Below are 23,677 nucleotides of genomic sequence, written 5' to 3' on the forward strand. Positions count from 1 at the left end.
GCATTTGGGTCCTCACTTTGCGAACCTTGACAATTTGGAATAAAATGCTGATTATATAATAATACTTGATTCTATGCTCTTATGTTTTAAGGATATACCATTCACAGATGTGGACTGGGTTGTCGGCTCCAGCTGCATTATCATTGCCTATACTGCAGTTTAACACTGATGCGCAAACCAGATTTTATTAATCTTGATTTGTGCAAGAAGCAGCACAGTGCCAACCGTCCAGCTCTGGCAACCACTCCCCTGGCATCGACATGCTCCACCACCACCCTGGCACTGACAACCTCAACCACACCATCCTTCACTGCACCAGCCACCCCAAGTGGACAAATGAAAAGGGTCCGTGTGAAGCCAGTGCTCCAAAAAAATGCCCCATATGGCAGGTAATGATGAACAAGAGAAACCTAAAAAGACACATTGCAAGAAAGCACATCAGCAAACATAAAGCCATAACCACTACTTCCCACCTCGACAGTGAATGCATCGATCCAGAAAATGGGATCTTTACTGTCCATAAATCATTTCTTGGACCCAATAATCCTCTTCATGTTCAAAATAAAGTATGGGGGGAAAATCAACATGTGTTCTGTGAGTCTACTGACTGTCAGGTAAACATGAAGTTGGCATGGAGGAGTGGCTTAAAAGCTGATCAGTGTGTTCACCTGAAATCGATTGCATACTGTTCATCATATGTCGCCTGCCCTACACTAGAGGAAGAAACGCTAACTGAGATGGTAAAAAGCAAGTGGTTTGGCGAAGACAAAAAGAAGTTATGCCTTGATTGACAAAATCTTGCCACAACCAACCGTAAGCCCCTTTCCATACTCACCAAAACCGGAACACCTGAGTCCAAGAAATTTATCTCCATTTACCAGCCCACCATTTCATACTACAGTTGGCTGGAAAGGGTCATAGTTTTGTACGACACCAAAAAGAATTCATGGCACTGTCCTTGTGCCAAAACAAAGAGATCATGCCCACACAAATATATTGCCAAATGGCACTTATTTGAAACAGACCCCAGTCTGTTCAGAAAAGTAAGGAGCACAGATGTAGAGGAATGCTTGGACACAGCACCATTGATGGCAGACGAAAGTCGCAAGGAAGGTGATGTGGGGGATGTGTCATATCCCCCAGAAGATCACGAAAAGATGAAGTGCATGGTTCAGTACATTTTAAAGTTTAAAAAAATACCTGCAGTTCTACCAGAACTCCATCCAGTGGACAAAGACCACACAGGGCATCTCATTCCTGAGGAGATGCTGTGTCAGCACTGCCTGGGAAGTGCGCCTTTGAGTGACCCAGTCCTCATAACAAATAAAGCAAAGATCCTCGCCATCAAACATATTGTGCAAGGTAGGTCAATGGTGTTGTGTCGGCCCTAATAATGCGTCTGTTTCTTCACAGCTATCTCCTTCCTTCTGCCTGGAGAGGCGGGCTGTCCAATCTTCCTGGCCACATCTGAGTGTGTGGTCTCACCTTATAGAAAGGTCTCAGTTGTCAGCCTGCTCTCTCTTTTCCCCTGACTGAGCAGCTGACAGCCACATGGCCAACATGGTGTAGTTTGGTTTGCCTTTGTTCCATTTATTCTGTTTTACACACACACCGCTACAACATGCTTTATTTCCTCATCAAGTATGTTTAGTTAAATAAACTACCTTTTGTACCTTGAATTGTTTGTGTAGAATCTCTTTTGTTGCAAACTGTGAGGCAGGTCAGTTGATTTCTTATAACAAATGTGACAGATGTGATCTGCTTTTATCAATTATTCCATGTGTTATACACTGCGTTCTTAATCATGTTGAATTTTTGGATTTCCAGATGTCTCGACCTACATTAAAACGTGCCATCAACGCGGGACCCATTACCGGTACCAAGAGTGGAAAGATGGCCTTCACAACTTTAATGATCGAATAATATTTGATATCCAGTTATGCCTTATGATAAGGAACCTGTTGCAGGTCATTTTTAAATCTACCTTAACTGACGTATAATCAGTGAGACCATTTGTATTTGTTTAAAAAAAACATTGTTTTACAGTACTTTGTTTTCATTATTATGTTTCTCTCTTAGGTTCATACTGCAGTGAGCAGAGTTGTGGCATATTTGGAGTTAGATACTAGGCTCCAGTTCCCCTCAGCTGACACAGTCCTTCAGGGGTATCTTCACTTTGAAGCTCTCTGTGAACATGAGTATCAGTATTCCTGTGTCACCTGTGGTGATCACCCACCAGTTGTGATTATGGACCTCCATAAGAAGGGTGCCTTTCATTTGTCAGGTAATAACGCTTTCATAGATTAGACTTATTTTGATGTTATTTATAGACCCAATTACACTCAGAATTACCCTATTGTGTAATGTTTTTCACATTATTTTTTTTTAGTAAGTGATCTAGCACAACCTCCGGAGGATTTCAACGAAGAGGTTGACTTGGACTGCTTTTGGGAGGCACTTTCTATGGAAAGGATCGGCCGAGGATTTGTTCCAAGTAATGCAAGACAAGCTTAACAAGCAATGACTGCAGAATTGTGTTAAAACAAACTAATACAAGGAAATAGATGTAAGATATTTTCATTTAACATGTTACTTAATATAAACTGGTGTACTTACATTTTGTGTGTTTTGATATTTCCTAAGGTCACCAAAAAAATCCATTTGCAGTTGTACCATCTTTCCACTTTTGGGCCCCCTGGATTGGCAAAAACACACGCAGGTCAAACAATGCCCTTAACACAGAATTCCAAATGATCCGTCAACCAAAGCCGGCTGAGGCGAGTGAAATAACAGTGTCAGAGAACCGACTCAGAGAAGAACTGTACAAGCAGAAGGTAGAAACCCCATTTATTTTAATTTTCTTTGAAGTGTGATTTGCAGGCCATTATTTTCCCCAAACCACACATTTCCTCGTATGTTCAATGTTTCTTATTTGACAGGTTCAAGTGATTCGGACATTATGTAGAGGGTGTGGATTGGATTCCTCCGGATCACGTAATGACCTTCTCGTCAGACTTTCAAACGAAATGAAGTCAAGGGAGTCGTATGACAAGGTGTTTCAAAAGATTTGGGCTGCTTCAGGTAAGCAAATTTTCACATAGTTTATGTATTTAGAATAATAATAATGGGGGTAAATAACTTCTAAAGGTTATCTGAAATGGAATTCCATAATGACACTGAGAGGTTGTCCTGTAACAATCCCTTTCATCCGTCTTTTTTTTCCATCTCAGGTGGTTGGGCTGTGATTATGTGCCCATGCGGCATTGTATATAGTATAAAGTGTAACATTCGAGCAGAAAGCCCACGGGACTACACTGATCTCCTACTTTCCTGGAAACACATGCCAAATATAGTCATTTATGACTTTGCACATGGGCTAGCAACGCACATGAACCTTAGAGATCCAGAGAGGATTCCCTTCAAACCCTTCGAAGGACGTTTAAGGGACCCAACTGAAGAAAATATAGCCCTGGCAAAATCTGGGAAGCTGAAGGTGTCACTGCCTTGGCTAAACTTCAAGAAACTGGTCCCAGACTGTAATGGTCATCCAATAACAGGTTCAGCTGAGCATTATGCTCCATATTATCGATCTCACAAGGACAACACAAAGGATGCCCGAGATGTCCTGAGGAAGCTTGGCCTGGTTCCGCAACTTGCCGGAAAAGTAAACAGTCAAGTAGCAGAACAGCTGTTTGCAAACATGAAAAAAAAACAATTACTTCCTAAACATGGCATTACCATCTACCCATCTGTTCCTCATGAGGAATATCATCCACCACTACAATGTTCATAAAAACAAACAACGCCTGGACAAAATTACAAAGGATTTTGGAACTGGGGTATCAATGAACAGATACGGCCAAGCACTTTTGGGTAACTTTTCAAATATAGATTTTTGATGCAATTATTACTGCTGTGCAGTACATTATTTTTTACATGTATTTCATTGTTGATACATGTGTGCATATGTTTAGGGAATCCAGAATCTTCAAGGACGTCCGCCACTGCTGAACCTGTTCCAGTGGACACGTGCACCAGCTGGTGAGTAATTATGGGAGCTAGTGGAGCTTTTGTTCTGTCAAGTTCTTGGCTTATTTTTCTGTATGGCAGGAGTTTCATATCCTATCAGGATCAGAAACATCTTTCATTTGGTGGTTCAACTTTTTTCAACATGCATTGACATGTATGACTGCTAATCTTTACTGTGATTTTTTTTAACTTGATTTATAGTGGAAGCAGTGCCCCCGACACAACATTACATACAGACACATCATATACAGGCACATATATAACATCTCACATGACATGCACATATATGCCCCGCACGCTGCATGGCACATAATGCTATACGGCATATGATACCACACATGTACAGCACACCACATAGTGACATACATACATACAGTCTAAAAAATATTCCTAATGTAAAGTGCAGAGCAGAATGCACCTAGTGTGCCCATATAAAGTGCTGTTTAGCCTATTATAAATATTCAATGTTGCCTACATAAAGTGCCAATGCAATGCCTATGATTTTTTTTTAAAACAGTTAAGTATAGTGCTGATGAAAAGTATTAAGTTTACAGTGAGGTAAAATGTACCTAGTGTGCCTATAAAAGTGCTGTTTAGCCTATTATAAATAAGCATAAGGGGCCTAGAACTGCAGTCCCACAAATGTGGGTCTGAATCTGCATATTTTCATGATAAAGGGATAATATGAATCAGAATTGTTTTGGCGTTTGGGTGGAATTAACATTTAACAATAAAATAATTTGTGGAAAAAACCTTTAACATGAGGGGCCTAGAACTGCGGTCCCATATATGCGGGTCTGAATGTGCAGCTTCCGGGTCCGATAGGTGGCGCTGTCGCAAAAACATGAGGGGCCTAGAACTGCGGTCCCAGATAGGTAGAGGCTAGTTCCCATCGATGCAGAGAACGGTTAACTGAGCATGCGCAAGTACTCGTTGCCTCCGTTGTTTGGGTAGGTTAGGGTTAGGGCGGGATTAGGGTTAAATAGCTAATCAGACGCAGAGTAGGGGTGGGTCTTCCTAGAATCCTAGCGCCTGGATGCTACGCGGGGCGTGCGGACGCATGGTAGAGGCATTTCGCGCATGCTCAGTTGACCGTTCTCTACTCCATTTCCGTTCTCTGCATCGATGGGAACTAGCCTCTATACCATCCCTGATATGCGGGTCTGAATGTGCAGCCTCCGGGTCTGCAGAGATATACCATTGAATTCACCTGACTTACATGTCCTCGGACTATGGGACAGTCGTATGGCCAGTCATAATATACGGAAGTGAAGGATGGACTTTGCCTAAAATAGATGAAAAGAAAATCAATGCTACCGAAAGATGGTTTTGCCACCGTTTGCTGAGAATAGGTTGGATAGAAAAATGAAAGTGTGCTACAGCAACTTGGAACAAATATGATCCTTCTGTCGACCACTCAGAGACGAAAACTAAAATATTTCAACCATGCTATGTGTCATAAGAACTGCAGTATTATGAAAAATAGATAGATAGTGTAATATTCTTTAGAATATAATAGCCCGTTTGGCTATAAGGTTGATGCGATACAAGCACTCCTATTGGCTGTTAAGTTAGCTGCAAGCTGATTGGTCCATCTGACGCATGAGGACGCAGGGGAACCACATAATCGTCAGTCTATGTTTAGCACTCAGACGAGTCACTACTGCGGAGCTAGCTACTGTATGATTGTAACCGTCACCGTTGAAATAAAGACACTGAACTATAAAGTCGTCATCGGATCCCTCCATATAGACAGAAAGTCAGACATGGTGTCAGAGTTAAAGCGTGAAAAGGAGAAGAAAGAAGAAACAGAAAAGTCAGAATGGACGTCGCTGGAGGACCTGCACCCCGCATGGACTGGGAAGCCAGCAGTCTGCCCGAAGCATGGCGCAAGTTTAAACTGCACGTCGAGTTGATGTTTTCTGGATCTTTAAAGAGGAAATCGGAGGAAGAAAAATGCAGCTACCTACTGATTTGGGTAGGAGAAAATGGACGGGACATTTACAATACATGGACGCTCTCAGAAGCGGAAAGAAAGTTGTTGGAAACATACTACGGTCGTTTTGAACGGTATGTAAAACCCAAAGCAAATGTGATCTTCGCGCGCTATAAGTTCCATGGAAGGGCACAGGCAGCTAGCGAGCCTTTCGAACAGTTTGTGACTGATTTGAGACTGCTTGTGAAGGACTGTAATTATAGAGAGAGTGAAGAGGAGATCAGAGACCGTATCGTTGTCGGAGTTCATTCACCGAGAGTGAGAGAGAAACTGAACATTGGTTCCGAGCTAACATTGGAAAAAGCAATAGACGTTGCTAGGTCTCATGAACTATCACAAGCACAGCTCAAAACCATGGCTAGCACCAGCACGGGCACGCGCGAACAGGCTGTGCATGCAATCGGTCGGAATGCAACAAAGAAGAAGCACTGGAAAAGGCGCGAGGACGACACAAAGGGCGCGCAGCGTCAGACAATGCCTCATGGAGAGAGGGAGACAGCAACCGCAGTAAAGGATGCAAATACTGTGGGAACAAGACTCACAGTGGAAATGAAACCTGCCCAGCAAAAGGCAAGCAATGCAAAGCTGCAGCAAATGGAACCATTTCGCTAAAGTGTGTCTCTCCAGACCAGGAAAAGGCGTACACACTGTGGAGGAAAATGAGTCTGACAGATGCTCAGACAATGAAGAGCTGTTCATCGACGCATTGACACAAGGTAAAGACAGTAAAAATATGGATCAAGTTTTCGCTGATATGCAAGTAGGTCCAAACGAAAACACAGTCAGTTTTAAAGTAGACACTGGGTCCTCAGCTAATGTCATTCCCACACAAGCTTTCAGAAGACTGGGAATACAGAGTGCATTGCAGCCCTCCACTCGCCCACTATATGGCTATGGTGGTGAGCGGCTCGTCGTTCAAGGTAAATGTGACCTGAAATGCCAGTACAAAGGCACCCAGTCAATGTTGAAGTTCTAGCACAGGCACCACCTGTGCTAGGATTAAAAGCATGCCTAGACTTTGGACTGATCAAGCTCATACTGTCTGTATCCAACACACCCGAGGTGTCACTCATTGAGGAGTACTCAGATGTTTTCAAAGGAATAGGACTGTTTCCTGGTGAATGCATAATCCACGTTGACCCAAATGTAACACCTGTGGTCCACCCACCGAGGCGCGTTCCAGTAGCCTTACACGACTGTCTCAAAGAGGAGCTACAGAACATGGAGAAGCAACAGATTATTGTGAAAGTCACCGAACCGACTGAATGGGTCAACTCAATGGTGGCAGCAGAAAAGCCACGCACAGGAAAGCTCAGAGTGTGCCTCGACCCGAAGGACCTGAACAAGGCTGTGAAACGACCTCATTATCCTCTACCTACCCTCGACGACATCACCTCCAAACTGGCAGGGGCCTGCTATTTCAGTGTCATGGATGCTCGCTCAGGGTACTGGGCGATAAAACACGCAGAAGAGTCGTCCAAGTTGACAACATTCAACATGGTGTTCGGAAGATACCGTTTCCTTCGTCTACCCTTTGGGTTGATTTCCGCCCAGGACGAGTTTCAACGGAAGGTTGATGAGACCTACGAAGGTCTACAAGGAGTCACAGCCATAGTGGATGATGTCCTCGTATATGGAAAGAGCAAGGAGGAGCACGACAGCAACCTCCGAGCCATGTTGCAGCGCTTCAGAGAGCGAGGAGTGAAACTCAACCCGGAGAAGAGCACGATCTGCGCCACTGAGGTCAGCTATTTCGGGCATCGCATCACAAAGGATGGAGTCAAGCCTGACCCAGCCAAGATTGCAGCTGTGAGAGACATGGAGCCACCCAAGGACAAGGGTGAGTTGGAGACTATCCTTGGTATGGTTAACTATCTGTCCAAGTTTGCCCCGATGCTCTCAGACATCAACGCACCCATGCGTCACCTGCTGAAGGAGTCAAGTGAATTCAGATGGGATGCGTAGCATGACGAAGCTTTCAGGAAGATGAAAGAAGTGATCACATGCAAACCAGGACCAGTCTTGGCCTACTATGACCCTGGTAAAGAGCTCAGACTACAAGTCGACGCATCGAAGTACGGACTAGGTGCAGTCCTGCTACAGGAAGAAAAGCCCATCGGATATGCATCCAAATCGCTAAATGACAGTGAAGTCAATTACGCACAAATAGAGAAAGAGCTATATGCTATTCTGTTCAGATGCAAGCGTTTTCACCAATACATCTATGGTCGTCATGTCATCGTGGAGAGTGACCACAAACTGCTTGAGTCCATTATGAGAAAACCACTCGCAGCAGCGCCTCCGAGACTACAGCGGATGATCCTCCAGTTACAGCGGTATGACTTCACTACCGTGCACAGACCAGGCAAGGAGATCCCCGTGGCAGACGTGCTGTCCCGCAAGTCGCTCACAGACCAAGATGACAGCCTCAGAGAAGGCATGGGCATGCAGGTACGTACAGTGGCCTGCCGGTCAGTGACACAAAACTGACAGAAATCAGAGCTGCGACTGCCACAGACACACAGCTCACAATGCTGAGAGAGACAATCAGAGAAGGATGGCCTGAGAGGAGAAGATGCCCTCAGAGAGTTGCAGAATACTGGAACCACCGAGATGAACTGTCAGAGATGAATAACATTTTGTTTAAAGGCAAGAAAATCATCATACCTACCTCGCTCCGCGCAGAGATGTTATCCTGGATACACACAGAACACAGGGGCATGGAGAAATGCAAGCAGAGAGCCCGTGACATAGTGTTCTGGCCTGGGATGAACAAGCAGATCGAGGAGATGGTTGGACAGTGCCCCACCTGTCTCACCTACAGACCGTCAAACGCTAAAGAGCCCATGATCAGCCACAAGATCCCGGACAGGCCATGGCAAGTAGTCGCTACTGACTTGTTCACCTGGAATCATGACAATTACATCGTCAGAGTGGACTATTACAGCAGATAATTCGAACTCGACAAGCTACACAGCACAACATCCTCAGCTGTGATACGCAAGCTAAAGGCAACCTTCGCCAGACACGGCGTACCTGGGACTGTTCGGATAATGGACCTCAGTACTCAAGTATGGAGCGTGAGACCTTTGCGAAGACTTGGGAGTTCACCCACATGACTACCAGTCCGCATTATCCCCAAAGCAACGGCCTCGCCGAAAAGGCAGTACAGATTGCCAAGTTGCTGATAGAAAAGGCCAAGGCTGACCAGAGAGACCCGTACCTGAGTCTGCTTGAGTATCGGAACACACCTGTCGACAGCTTCAGATCACCAGCCGAGCTGCTCATGAGTCATCGTCTACGCTCAATTCCACCCAACACACACCAGCAGCTTCAGCCCAAGGTCGTCAGTCACAGAGACACCCACGCCAGGAGAGTCCAACTTCAGCTGCAGCAGAAAAGGTACTACGACAGGTCAGCGAAGCCGATGTCACAGCTGCACGAAGGACAACACATCAGACTCCAGGAGCACGGCTGTTGGAAACCAGCAGTTGTCATCCAGCCAGCGGATACCAACAGATCCTACCACGTCCGCACAGCTGAAGGACAGGAGTACAGACGAAACAGACGTCACCTCCTGGACACAAAAGAAACACACACTGACACTCACACCAACACAGGCACTGACGAGAACTACGGTCAACTCACAATTCACAACACACCACACGTCTCACATGCAGCGGCTGAGACAGCCTCAGAGACTGTCCCCTACCAGACAAGGTATGGACGAGCAGTGAAGCCCAGAGAGGTTCTGGACATGTAATGTACAAGGGTGTAGGCGGATCGCTGCCCTTATCTAAAAAATTGATAGATAGATAGACAGAAAAAATTACTTAAAAGAAAGACAGACAGACTGACAGAATCATAGTTATAGCTAATTTTAACGTTACTGTTGAGCTGGGGTGCGCAATCTTCTTGTTGTGTATGGGGGATAAGCAAAGCTTGACTGTTTTTTCTTTAGCCTTTAGCGTTAGGCATATTTATTTAGGCAAATACAGCAGGTCTTAGCTCTCTACTACCGACTCTTACAACACATACTGTCGCACACTGAGAACGTGGCGACGTCACATCCGAATGTACCGTAATAAAATGAGTAAGGGCGCCATCAAATAACACTTAACACCCCCACTCACTCTTAGCTCATTGGATTACCTGGAAAACAAAACAACAATATAAGGCTTCTTCTTTACCTTGACGATGAGAACACACTCTTTGCACTTCTAAGTGCCAAACATGTCTTGAGCAAACCTCTTTAGCTTTAGCTTGGTGGCTGGCTTTGTCATTACATCAGCGATCATTTGCTCAGTAGAACAGTATTCCAAGATTACCTTTCCATTATTTACAGTTTCCCTTATGAAGTGGTACTTAATATCAATGTGCTTGCACCTCTGCCTGTTTACTGGGTTTCTGGCTAGGGCTATAGTACCTTGGTTGTCTTTGTACACCTTTGTTTGTGCATACTGGTATTTGTATATACCTCTGAGTAGCTGTTCTAGGTAGATACATTCCTGTATGGCTGATGCTAAGGACATGTACTCTGCTTCGCAAGTATAGTGCTACTGTCGGTTGTTTTCTTGTCTTCCATGAGATCAAAGAGCCTCCTTCACTTAGACTGACACAATAGCCTGATGTACTACGTCTGTCTGTTACATTTGATGCCCAGTCAGCATCACAGTACACTCTTAGACCTAGACTCTCTGTGTAATTTCTCTTGAAGCACAACTCCTGTTCTGCTTTACCTTTGAGGTATCTGAATGTGTTTTACAGTGATCCAGTATTCTTCTGTTGGTTCAGCAAAATGCTGAGATGGTTTAATGACCACTAAACTTATATCTGGTCGAGTGCATGTGAACAAGTAAATTAAACTTCCCACTGCCTCTCTGTACTTTCTTGGCTCTTTCATTTCTTCAGCATTTTCTGAGTACTAAAGTTTTGGCTCACATGGAGTCTCTCTGGACCTGCAATCCTGCATTTCAAATCTCTCCAGTATTTTGCTCACATATCTCTTCTGTGACATTTTAACTTTACCTTCTGCTTGCTCAAAATCTATCCCCAAGAAATGTTTCAACTTTCCCAGGTCTTTCATTTTGAACCTTTCAGTCAGCATCCCCTTTACATTTTTCAGTACACCCTTTTTGCTAGCTGCTATGATCAGATCGTCAACCCATATTATCAAGATTACCTTTTCGTTATGTTTTTCTCTTGAATACACAGTGATCAGCGAGATTCTGTACAAAACCATTTTCACTCAAACATGTAGTATGTAACATAGCATTCCAGTTTCTGCCTGACTGCTTTAGACCATAGAGAGACTTATGCAACTTGCATACTAGCTTTTCACACGTTTCTGACTTTTTCTCATAACCTTCTGGTTGCTCTATATAGATTTCACAGTCAATTGGTGCATGCAAATAGGCTGTCTTAACGTCCATCTGGAGTAAGACTAGGTTCTCCTGCACTGCCTTCTGCATGACCACTCTTACACTTGTCATATCAGCTGTGGGTGAGAATGTCTCCTCGTAGTCAGTTCCTGGTTTCTGACTGTAGCCTTTTGCTACGAATCTCGCCTTGTATTTATCTGATCCATCAATGTCACACTTGAGTGTGTAGACCCATCTACCCCCCACTGCCTGTTTACCTGGTGGCAACTGGGGAAGGCTGAAGGTCTCGTTCTCCTCCAGTGATCGCATCTCCTCGTTCATGACATTTTTCCACTGCCTTGATTTGGTTGATGCTATGGCGTCCTGGTAGGTTTGAGGAATGTCGCATACAGCTCTATAACAAGAGTCCACACATGTTTGCAGTTTGTCCTCTGTATCCTTAGTCTCGAATTTCTGTAGGTGAGCTGGTCTCCTCTTGGTTCGCGGTGGGTTCCTTCTGATTACAGTCTCTGTGACTTTGCCCAGCTGTGTGTGTTCAGTCTGTTCAGGTAAAGTCCCATAAACTCCACTCTGAACACCCTGACCTGGTACATTTTCCACATTTTCATCAACAACATTTTCTTCGCGGTCATTGACCCTGGTATGTACATTCCTATCACCGTATTCTATGTATGACTCAGGTGTTTGTGTTTCCTTTTCTTTGGCTGTCTTGGTTGTGAACTTCACCAACCTGTGCTTTTGAACCCTCTCTGTGTCTGGATAGTACACTAGATAAGCTGGGCTGTTTTTATCATAGCCAATGAAAACACCTTGCTCGCACCTAGAGTCTAGCTTCCCTTTCTCTTGCTTGTAAGCAAAACACATTGATCCAAATTTCTGCAGTTTGGGTATGTTTGGTTTCTTGACTGTGAACAGCTCGTATGGCATTTTCTTTGTGCGCCTGCTGTAGCACCTGTTCCTCACGTAATGTAACTGCTTCACATCAGTTGAGCACAGCATTGGTTTTTGGTTCCTACCTTACCTCACATTTAGTAGGCTTTCACCGGGGCGGAACTAATCTTCATGACATGTGTTACCAGGTGATTGATTAATGTAAACACACAGAGAAGCGCGAAAAACGAGGTCATATTTCAAGCGCAAATAAATATTAAGAGATTTATTATTTCATGATCGAATTGTAAAGAAGAAAGAACAACATAGCTTACAAGCAAAACAAGACCTACTAGCCCCTCTAGTGTCATAGACAGCCTACGAGGTATGTTCATTGTTTACATTTGACAGTAATGTTGACTGTGTTAAGTTACTAGCTTAATAGCTATTGGTAGCTAGCATTCGGCTGTATACTATTGTGTATAAAACACATGCTGTAACGTTATTCATTCACTCATTCATATCTTTTCTTTTGTACGCAGTTTTTTACGGGTTTGTCCAACCAAGACAACAAAGCCCAGTATTCTAAACCGAGAACTCATGCCTCATCGTGTTCATTGCTAGAGGAGCTACACGTACGCTGCTGTCTGCATAGCATAGTTCCATAGCTTATCTGGTAACTCGCTTTCTATCAGTAAGCATCTGCTCATATTATAGAGAGTTCGCCAACCTCTCTCTGCTGTGCCATTTTGGTGGGGTGAATAGCGTGCAGACGTCTCCTGTCTAATCCTATTCTTGGTTAACAGTGCCTGGAAGTCTCGGCTTGTAAACTCAGTGCCGTTATCTGAACGGATACACTTGACTTCTCAGTAAGGTGCTATGTCTGCTAAGAACCTTTCTGTGGCTTGCACTGTATCACTCTTGGACCTTAGAAAATACACCAACATGGTACCTAAGTAGTTGTCTGTAAAATACTGTGCATATCTGTACCCTTCTATGCTCGGTGTTGGCATGGGACTGGCTAAGTCAGTGTGGACTAGTTCTAAGGGTTTCTTAGCCTTTCTGTCTGGCTCCCTATTTTTCATCTGGGTGAATTTGTCCTGTGTACACACTTCACATAACTGATCTGGTCTGACTGCACTTCCTTTTATCTCCATGACTTTCACTACACCTTGTGACTTTTGTACATCTTCATAGTTACAATGACCCAAAATTTCATGCCAAGTTTGCATGTCGTGACACCCTTTACATTGGTCAACACTCTCCTCAACAGTTGGCAAGTAATACAAATTTCCACACTCGTGGATGTCAAACCTGCTACCGTCCTTGATAACCATGCGACTGTCCCCTTTCTTGAAAGTGATTGTCGCCCCTCCGTTTGTTGCTCTTGCCACCGAAAAGATGTCATGTGGGTATGAAGGCATGTACAGTGTATCCCGTAGCTGTGCTCTGTGCTGTTGTCCGGCGCTGTCTAGTAGACATATCATCACCGTTCCTATTCGTTGTGCTATTCCACTGCACTTGGTCCCATCGGCTAACTCCACTGAATGGGTGTCAGGCTGGAATGAGTTGTCGTAGCTTTTAAACTTTCCGATGCCATTCACAATGTGGGATGTTGCACCAGCATCCATCATGATGCCTTTTATCTTCACGTTGTCTGGCGGTCTCTCGTTCTGTGTGTGCTTGGTCTTAAAGAGATGGTCTTGGTCGCTATTTTGTTCCTCCGCGACTTTTCTGACACCATCTTGTTCCCCCTTTTTCTTGCACAGGGATTCTTGGTGTGTATTATTTGTGCAGTAACTGCACCACACTTTTTGAAAACATTTTCTTGCCTTGTGCCCTTTTATTCCACACTTGTAACACGTCACGTTGGCATCTTCATCTTTTCTGTTGCTAGCGTGCGTCTTGATGGGGCCTTGGCCTTGCCTTGCACATGTCTTCATCACATTATCCGTAGATCTTACCGTGTTCATTTTCTCTGCCTCTTCATAGACCCGTAGTCTTCTTTTAAAGTCTGCAAACGTAACGTTATCTTTGTTTTGAGTTATGTGGATGGCTAGCGGCTTAAAAGAGTCTGGTAGCCCGCCTAGTATCATGGCTAGGACCAGTCCATCACTCATGGTCTCGCCTGCATCTCTCAGAGCCGTAATGAGGTTCTCCGCCCTTATTATGTAGTCGGTAACACTCTCGTTGTGCGCCATGCGTAGCTTGGTCAACGACGTGTGTAAATTATACGCGGCTTGCTTTTTCCGGAATAATGTTCTTTCAGTATTCTCGGAGCCTTCCTGCCATCATCAGCGGCTTCATGTCTTATCAGCGATAGACTTTTATGATCTATTAGTCTGATTAGCTCAGCATAGCAATCAGCATTCTTCCTCCTATCTTCAGCTAACTGTTCTTCGCTAGTGCCGGTGGGCTCGCGTAAAATAGTCTCTTTTAGCTTCAGAGTATGTAAGCAGCCTAGGAATCTTGTTTCCCAAAGTTCATACTTATCTTCGGATCCGTCGAAGAAAAGCTGCGGTGCCAAGACTCCTGTTGCTCTGCTTGCCATTTTGCTAACGTGCTAATTTCACCGTGGCCTACTAGCTTGCTATACTTTTTCTTTGGTAAGCTAGCTTGTTAGCTTCATTGGGTAAAGCATACGTCGCATAAAACTTCTTCCGAGAATATAAACACAGATTAAGGAACTCTGTGATATAAACGCTCACTTATCTCCAAGCTGGTCCACAAAGTCTGTAGAAGTTCCGTGTAATACTTTGCGTTAAACTTCCGAAATGCTAGCTTGTGTCCAACTCTGCCGGGCCCATCCGAATGTACCGTAATACACATCCGAATGTACTGTAATACAATGAGTAAGGGCACCATCAAAATGCACCATCAAAATGAGTAAGGGCACCATCAAATAACAACACTTAACAGTTACGTTTAGAAATTACTTCATGTTGAGCATTCCTGCATTTTCAGAAGTCGTCTCTACATCCATGAGTCGTCTACGGCGCAAACGGAAGTGAAGATAACCTGCTTCGCGGAAAGGCGGAAGTTAATTGACGTTATTGTGAAACGGGCCTATTCTGTGACAAGGCGAATCCAGGCCGAACCACTGCTTTTTCCGACACACACCGAGACGCATTCGTGACGAACACAAGCCGACTCCGCCCCCCTCCCGAAGACAGCTTTGCCAATTATTGCTGCTTCGATCTGAACAGACCGAACTGCGAACCCCGGTCCCTAGTGGGCAGCTGCATCGACACAAAGCCGATGCTTTGACTGTTACACCACCGCGGACCCTTATTATGCCGTTTTAACATGTTCTCAGAAGATTAATTATGACTTTGTTTGTAAAAAAAAAAACAAAAAAAAACAAAACAAAAAACGAACAGTCCTACAAGTTATCTAAGTAATCATTTTCGTAGATGTATGAAAATAAATACATAAAAACGTTACGAAAGTAAACCGGGAACATGATGCACCCAGGGACATTAGCTGCTACACCCAGCCAAGGTTAATTTTTTAATGCGCAAGAGCGAATAAGCAACGTTATGAAAACGCGGTTAGCTTAGCTATGGATATTCTTAAATGGTTGAAGCCGAACACCAGCAAAAGAACAACCACCACCGCCACCACAGCCAAAGATACAGAGGAAGCTGGCTGGAGCAGGAAAATCGCCGGAACAACGAGCACTCCCGCCGCCTGTCTTACCGCCTTTCCCCCAGTCTTGCGAGAGCTGCCAGATGACCTGGGAATCGAAGAGCCTGCACAGGTCTGTCTAAAACGAATACCCAAATCGATTATTCAGCAGAACAAAGCGTTCGTTTTGTTCGTGTTGGTTCCGCAACAGAGAGTGGCTTGAGTATTCATGCCAAAAAGACGCAGTGTTTTGTTTTGCTTGCAGAAAGTTCGACACAAATGGTAATGCAGACATAGCATTCACCACAGCAGGCTACAACTGGCGCCATGCTCTTATGCGTAATAAAGGACTTAGTAGGCATGAATCCAGCAAAGAGCACATGAAATCAATGGCATTGTGGAAGGAAAGACTTGTTAGGGGTGCGACGGGGAAGGAGATTTCCACGCTTGTTAATGCAGCGCAGCTCGAAAGAAACTGTACCTACCTGTCAGCAATTGTGGACATCGTTGAATTTATAGCCGAAAACCAGCTGCCTTTCCGGGATCTATTGACGCGTTGGAAGCAAGGGGCGAGGGGAATAGTGGCATTTTTCTAGCAATGATGGACTACACTCTGGAAAAAAAACAAGGACTTTGCAAAGATTTTTTACCAACATCCCATCCAATGGCACATATACATCAAATCATATACTGAATGAAATTATTGAAAACATGAGTGAAATCATTACAGAAGAAATTGTAAAAGAAATTTGAGATGCATGGTACACCTTAAAAGTGGATGGCACTAAAGACCCCACTGGATGTGAAAACATATCGACTGTGCTTCGTTATGTAGATAAGAATAACTGTGTGAAAGAAAGGCTTTTACCAATGACAATGTGACGCTAAGTCTTTGACTGAAGTGGTTTTATCACAGGTTAGAGATATTGGGTTAAGTACAGACAAAATTGTCAGCCAGTGTTATGATGGGGCAAGCATCATGTCTGGGGTACATGGGGGGATGCAGAAGATCTTACAGGAAGAAGTACAGAGAGAAGTGCCTTATGCACACTGTTTCAATCACCAGCTGCACCTGGTAGTAGTGCATGCCATGTCATCTAAGAACACATTGCAGAACTTTTTCAGTGTATGCAACTCTCTCTACAAGTACTTTAGGAAACCTACTGTAGCTGCACTCTATACAGGAGAAAAGTTGAAACGGCTTCTTGACCAACAGTGGACTGGCCACAGTGACCATAATCATGAAATCCTTTGACACAATTCTCCACCTGCTTCAAGAGGTCGAAGGAACCCAAACCAGTGGCACAGAGGTGCAACTTGAGGCCACAGGGCTTTTGAAGGCCATCATCCACCCCAGCTTTAAGTTCATTGCCTGTATGGCACATCAAATGTTGGGTTTGCTGGATCCCCCTAACACTCTACTCCAAGCACAAGCCACAGACCTGTCCACTGCTGTCAGAGTGGTCCAGAGTGTCCTCATGTGTGTGGAGGAACTGAGATGCGACAGTAAGTTTGACATGCTTTGGGAGAAATTCAAGAAAGAGAGAGAGAGAGGGCACAGAATTGCCTGCAGCACCTTCACATAAATGGCGAAGAGAAGCAAGTACGCAGTTGAGAGATTATGTTGTGGATACAACAGTTGGTCAGCAGGAAGTGGGAGAAAAGACAGAGTGTAGAAGGCTGTATTTCAGTACCCTGGATGCTGTAGTGGGAGAAATGTCAGAGAGAAATGTCAGCAAGATTTAGCGAAAGAAATAACCAACTAGCAGAAACCCTGTGCGCCCTACACCCAGGGAGTGAATGTTTCATGGATGGGGGAAAGTGAGACCGCTACTGGACTTAACAGGGACCGAGTTTAAGGAAGCTGAGTTTGCTGTGGCCCGGCGGTTTCTGCTGGATGAAATTGCCCAGTCAGATGAAAACTAGACAACACTGACCATTTTGCAAAGATACTGTGAGGCTCTGGCAGCTATACCTACTGTAACAGAAATTCTGAAGGTCTGTTTAACATTTGGAACTTTGACAGCAACATGTGAAAATTCATTCTCAACACTGAAGAATGTCCTGAGTGACCACAGAAGGAGCATGCTGTACAAAAGAAAAGCACATCTCATCCAGCTTGCAGTTGAGAGGGACCTCACTAACGAATTCACAGGAGAATGGAAGGAGAGACTGCTAAGACAATTCAACTCAACTTCAAGGAGGCTGCAGCTCTTTTGAATGAGGGTAAGAAGCAGTTTTGTTGTTTAATATCACTGTACTGCTACACCCAATGTGACTCTTGTCCTATATTAGGTTTTACAGCCAGCTAAACTCTCCCTTGCATCATATCCTCCAAGGAACAGACCGGTGTTGTATATGGACGAGATTTAATAACAAGGAAGTGTGAAACTGAAAATAAACATACAGAAAAGCATACATCAGTATACAATACAACATAGCTTACTCAATCTAGAGTTACAGTTAGGATAACTAAACCTCTATTTTTCAGGAAACAAAGGTAAGTATAAAACTAACATTTTCTTTGCAGGAATAAAATGTAAGTTGTAACTAAGCAGGTATTGCAATGAACACTGTATTTACGCTAGCATCAAAAGTATAGCCTGAATGCCATCATTAAAATTTGCTGTCATACATTTTACCAAAATTATACAAACTGTAGCAAATATGTAAAAAATACTTCAAAATAAAGATTCTAGCAATGATGGATAATAGCTTTACTTACAGATATTGCCACTCAAAGGGGTAGAAACTAGGTGATGGCTGATGGAGCATGAATATTGCTGTGTTGTCGCACCATTTTCTTGTTGTCACAGGAGAAGGAAGTTGCTGAAACTGTGGTACTTAACTATGCCACTAGAAGGCAAAAGACTCAAGATAATGGAACTATGCCCCTAGTGGCAGGGAGGCTCTAAAAATAAAGGAATCGTTCAATTACAATCACTTTTGCAATTGTATTGCTGTAGATGGCCTTTTTTGTGTTTTATCTTTATGATTATGTAGAACCTGTAAGAATTCATATGTTTTAAACATTTATATTCTATAAGAAAGTACATTAATTTCCATAAGTAATAGTAATGCCATTCAGTCTATTGTATTTACTGTTATTATCATTGGCCAGTAGATGGCAGTAATCAGCAATTGCAGCTGCAATTAGGGGCAGTGGCGTCTTTATCATACAGGAAGCTGATGAATACAGTTCATTTGGAGTTATGCAGAAGTGTTCAGACATGTTGCCTCGTGAATGTTTTCAGTGGAATAAACTTTTGAACTTTTCTACACCAGTCTCCTTATTCAAGTAGACGCCAAGTGTAACAATGGCATGATTTCATAGCCTATATTATCAGTAAACTATAGTTATTTATCAAGCAATTCTATTATACCAATGAGATTGTGAGTTTAACTATTAAAAATCTAATCCTGTCATACTGTAACCTGGATAATGAATCAGGGGCTTAGTTTAACCTTTACCATCTCTGTCCAATAAGGGTCTTGTGTCCCCTGGTCTGTGGTCCCTTTGCTGTCTACACCACCACCTTGGAGGTCCCCACTCCATGAAGTTTACATCACCATCTTGGTGACTCTGCAGGACTATCCCCACTCCATGAGGTTTACATTACCATCTTGGTGGCTCTGCAGGAATGTCCCCACTTGGGCACTCAAGAAAAAAAAAAAGGGCAAGGGTGGTCACCCCCCCCTCCCCCCCGTGCATGCCAGTGATATATTGTAATAGTTAGTTAGTTTGAAGCCTGGCCAATCAAAGCACCTTTTTTTTAGTTTGTTATTAAATAAATACTGTAGGCCTACATAATGGAAACCAGACAACCAAAGCTATTTTAGTGCTTAGTGGTGAAAGTATGTATCAAATTGTAAAATTGAGTAGGCAAAATAAAAAATGCGAAAGTATTATGTTTTTTCTGTAATGGTGTGTTCCTGCTTCAGCAATCATTTTGGTAAAACATGGTAATATACTGCGGGCGTGATACTGTATCAGCATCACAAAACGTTTTGTTGCTGTGCCAGCCAACACAGTGTGCACTGCAGTTAGCTAGTACAACCCAGTGTTTCTCATTAATGGGCCATCACAGTTTAAATTGTCCCGCTACAGTTTCCGAATTAACCCAAAATATTGTTTTACTCTCACAATAATATTGAGCGTAAAATCAAGCGTCGTGCCATTCGGACGTCAATATCTCAGCGATCGTTTTATGTAGAGACTTACAGTAAACTACATCGTATTCAGTTTGTAAATGCATTGGTGTGAAGTGTTTATTTTCATATGCCTATATTCCCAAGGCCCTCAACACCAGATTTCAAGTCAAAAATCTTGTGACTCGTTTGTGTTGTAAATTAGAATTATTCACAGATCTAGCCCCCTTTCCTCTTAAAGTGCACCAGATTAATGCATTTAACTGTTAAAATTGACAAAATTTTCTTCTGGGGGAGCATGCCCCCAGACCCCCCCCCTAGAGGGTTTGTATTCCCCCCACTACTGCACCCCCACTCAGTTCAGATGCCCCCTTAGTGATATTATTCTGGAACCGGACCTGGATGAGCCCAATGAAGGTGGTGCCATCAGCAAACTTCAGGCACTTGACTGACTGGTGGTGCAGCTGTTTTTATACAGGGAGAAGAGTAGAGGGGAAAGGACACAGGATTAAGAGGAACCAGTGCTAATGGACCGGAAGTCAGATGTTTTCCCTCAGCTTCACGTGCTGCTTCCTGTCAGATAGGAAGTATAAAAATAGAATAAACTAGACCAGTTTGCAATGACCTGAATGTCTTCTTCTGCAGGTTGGAGAGGGACAAATTTACACCCCTCACCCACTCCAGCAGCCCCCATCACATCTCTGCTAACCCCCCTACTCTGCTGCACTCAAGATACTTGTAGAAGATATGAGCCGGCTTTTCCAGAGACAAAAGACAAGAAAAGCACCGAGTCAAGATGGTGTCTCCCCCTCCAGTCTTGAAGCCTGTGCTGAGCAATTGGCCTCAACCTTCACGCAGATCTTCAACAGATCCCTGGAGCTGTGTCAAGTCCCCCCCAGCTTCAAATGCTCCACCACCATCCCGGTCCCCAAGAAACCCTCATCACAGGCTTGAATGACTACAGCCCTGTCGCTCTGACTTCTGTGGTCGTGAAAGTCTTTCAAACGACTGGTGTTGGCCCACCTGAAGAATGTCACTGGACACCTGCTGGACCCCCTGCAGTGATGCAGTCAACATAACTGCATTACATCCTGCAACACCTTGACTGCCCAATGACATATCGAAGGATCCCGTTTGTAGACTTCAGCTCAGTGTTCAACACCATCATTCCAGAAATACTCTCCTCCAAACTCTCCCAGCTCATTGTATCCCCCCCCCCCCCCAGCTTTCTGACAGGCAGGAAACAGCAGGAGAGACTAGGGGAAGTCACTTCGACAGTCAGCACGGGTGCTCTCCCCACTGCACCAACGACTGCACCTCCAAGGACCCAGCTGTTGAGCCCCAAAGTTTGTAGACAACACTATGGTCATCGGACTCATCCAGGATGGTGACGAGTCTGCATAACGGCGAGAGGCTGAGCAGCTGGTGCAGGCAGAACAACTTGGAGCTGAACATGCTCAAGACTGGAGATGACAGTGGACTTTAGGAGACAGCCCTTAGCATTGCTCCCCCCTCACAATATCCAAGAGCCCTGTGTCAACCATGGACACACCTTCAAGTTGCTGGGAACTACCATTTCTAAAGATCTAAAGTGGGAGACCAACATCAACTCCATCCCCAAAGGTCCAGCAGAGGACATCTTTCTGCGGCAATTGTGGAAATTTGGTCTGCCACAGGAGCTTTTGAACCAGTTCTACACCGCAGTCCCCGGTTTCATACTGTACATCCGTGGGACGAAGCTGCTTTCTTAGAGCACCCCTTATCGGTTGTTTGCATATGACGTCACGAACTACAGATGGAGTGCAGGAAGTGATTTTCTACATAGGAAGCACTATCACAAACTTTCGAAATGCCTATGTTTGGCGTCATTAACTGAGAAACCACAAGGAGTTTTTATTAAGTACCAAAAGTTGTTGTTCATGGGGGGGGGGGGGGGTGCAAGAAAGTGACCGAAAACGCCAGAGAAAATGGCTTGCGAACCTTCGTCTGCGGTCGGTAGGAGCGGAGTCGGATAAGGCGCGTGTGCAGTGACCACTTCGTCAAAACAAAATCACTCTTCATAAAATAAGGATCATGTCCAACATATCTTACTTTGTGTTTATACATTTCTCTCATAATATCGTCTAAAATAGCATAGTTCGGGCTAAACTAGCTCCATGTCGTCCATTCTGCTTTTCACTTCCTGCCCTCCATCTGAATCTCGCGCGTCATCAGAATCACGTGACTGCAAACAAGCTATTCTCTCTGAGCACTCTGCCTCTGTGAACGCCGTCCTTGCTGTGTGTAGCGCTGTTATGTGTTGTCCCACCCATGCATTCTGTCGTGTTGGATGGTGCACAATTACGAGGAGGCAGGTCGGATTAGAACGGACGTTTACTTAACTCAAGGATCATGTAGGTAGCCATCATTACATTCTCTTCTTCACGTCAAAACAGGAAACAGCATATTAGCATACCACCACCTAGTGCTGCAAGAGAGTAATATGAATATCAATATAAACGGAACACATTTCCTCTCTCTGTAAAAGAATGTTACTGCCAAACCAGCACCAGTAAGATTCTGTAATTAGTCAAACAATATACCTTAACATCTCTAATCCTACAATAACATTACATTTCATTTACCATTTCTTTCTGATACTATCTTTCTCTCTAGGCCATGGTCAATTCTTCAAAACCAGAGTATACATCAAATAAAGATTTGTCAACAGTATGTTTCCCTTATAACAGACTTGCTTGTAATATTGTTTTTTTCTCTTTCCCATGCCTTTTTCTAGCCATCCAATGGCTTAAACTTGGTCAAACTTTCAGTACGGGACATAGTCCTTATGCTAACTAGGCTTGTTCCTTGCACGTGGCTGGATGTGGGGAGTGTGCATGTGATGTGATTTTGGAGCAGGATTGTTGACAGGTTCATACTCAGCTGCAGCAGGGAAGGGAGCCAGGTGTGATGCATTCCATTTTTTTCCATCACTAAGCAAGAAGGTGCTTGTGCCTACCTTCTTTTCCACATTCACTGGTCCACTGAATCTCGGATGTGCTTTGGGAACGTGGTGAGGTATTCGTATCCTAACTCTCTCTCCCTCCTGAAAGAGAGTCAGTGTAGCGCTTCATCTTGGCCTGTTTTTCTTGGACCATTCTGTGCACAAAGTCCACCTGTGCTGTCTAAGTAGGTTGCAGGGGCAGTATGTCCAGTTTAGTGCGCATTCTTCTGCCATAAAGCAGTTCATGCGGTGAGACGGCAGTGGTGGTGTGTGGAGTGGCCCTGTAGACTTGTAGCCAGTCCAACACAGTCTCTTTCCATGGCCGAGACTGCTGGATTGCAGTCTGGATGCAGCCCTTCAGAACACGGTGGAAACATTCAACGGCCCCGTTGGCTGTCAGATAGTAGACTGATATCCGATTGTGGAGGATGCCCCTTTTCTCAAGAAACTCAGCGAAGGCTGCTGACGTGAATTGAGCTCCATTGTCTGTAACGATGCTTTCTGGGTCACCGTGTCTGCTAAAAACAGAGGTAAGAAACTGTATTACGTCAGCAGTTGTTGCAGTGTGGGAAAAGGCCAACTCAGGCCACTTGGAGTAGTAGTCTGTCAGCGTAATAGCATAACGGCAGGCGGGCACATCTG

At 44.2% G+C, this 23,677-nt stretch overlaps 1 pseudogene; it reads left to right on the forward strand.

Annotated features, from left to right (window-relative positions):
- The first annotated feature begins 4 nt into the window (after positions 1–4).
- On the forward strand, positions 5–19,718 carry LOC130124219 (uncharacterized; annotated as a pseudogene).
- Positions 19,719–23,677: the final 3,959 nt, after the last annotated feature.

Source organism: Lampris incognitus, chromosome 14 (genome assembly GCF_029633865.1).
Source record: "Lampris incognitus isolate fLamInc1 chromosome 14, fLamInc1.hap2, whole genome shotgun sequence".
In the NCBI taxonomy this organism is placed as follows: domain Eukaryota; kingdom Metazoa; phylum Chordata; class Actinopteri; order Lampriformes; family Lampridae; genus Lampris; species Lampris incognitus.